The following is a 720-nucleotide window of genomic DNA, read 5'->3' as shown; positions in this document are numbered from 1 at the left end:
GCCCCAGACAGCGAGGAGGCCAGAGGAGCACAGGCACACGAACTCCAGCCCAGCGCATTCATTCCCTCCCCACCCCTTCCCTGCCCCCAAGGCAGGGATCTCGAGTTTCAGCCCCTTGGCTCCCCCTCCCCCTCCCCCCTCCGGTTCCGAGTTAGCTGGGAACACAGGCCAAGTGCCCCCCAGAGAGCACGAGGGAGGGAGGCTAGGAGGAGGCAGCCGACCCAGTGCGCTTCCCAAAGAGACTGAGTCTCTCCAAGGCCCGAGAAGGGGGCGCCCCTCTGGGAGCAGGAGCTGGGAGGTGGGGCTCCAGGCAGACTGTTGGGGGCAGCCTGTGGCTGGGTGGCTGGGAGAAGAACCTGGGGTGTGGCAGGCTCCCAGCCAGCACTCCCTGAAGCAAAGGATCCTGGCTCTAAGAACCCCCGGGGAACTTGCTGTACCCATGCCGAAGTCTGAGGCCGGAGAGCAGGGCAGAAAGGTGATTTCAGCTGAACTTTACTGAGAGAGCAGAGCCAGAGGGCGAGGAGCAGCAGTGGGGGCCACATCTGTAAAACAAGACTTTGTGCAGGACAGAGGAAGCCCCTTATCTCAGGAGCTGTCAGGGTTCTTCCTTGTCATCACCCCACTCCAGACACCCATCAGGCCCTACAACCAAACCGGCCACCTGGCCGTTGGCCTCCACCTGGATACCAGCATCTCTGTTCCCTGACCTAGTCACATTTC

The sequence above is a fragment of the Lepus europaeus genome, chromosome 10, assembly GCF_033115175.1.
Source record: "Lepus europaeus isolate LE1 chromosome 10, mLepTim1.pri, whole genome shotgun sequence".
NCBI lineage: Eukaryota > Metazoa > Chordata > Mammalia > Lagomorpha > Leporidae > Lepus > Lepus europaeus.
Note: the sequence above shows the minus strand (reverse complement) of the source record.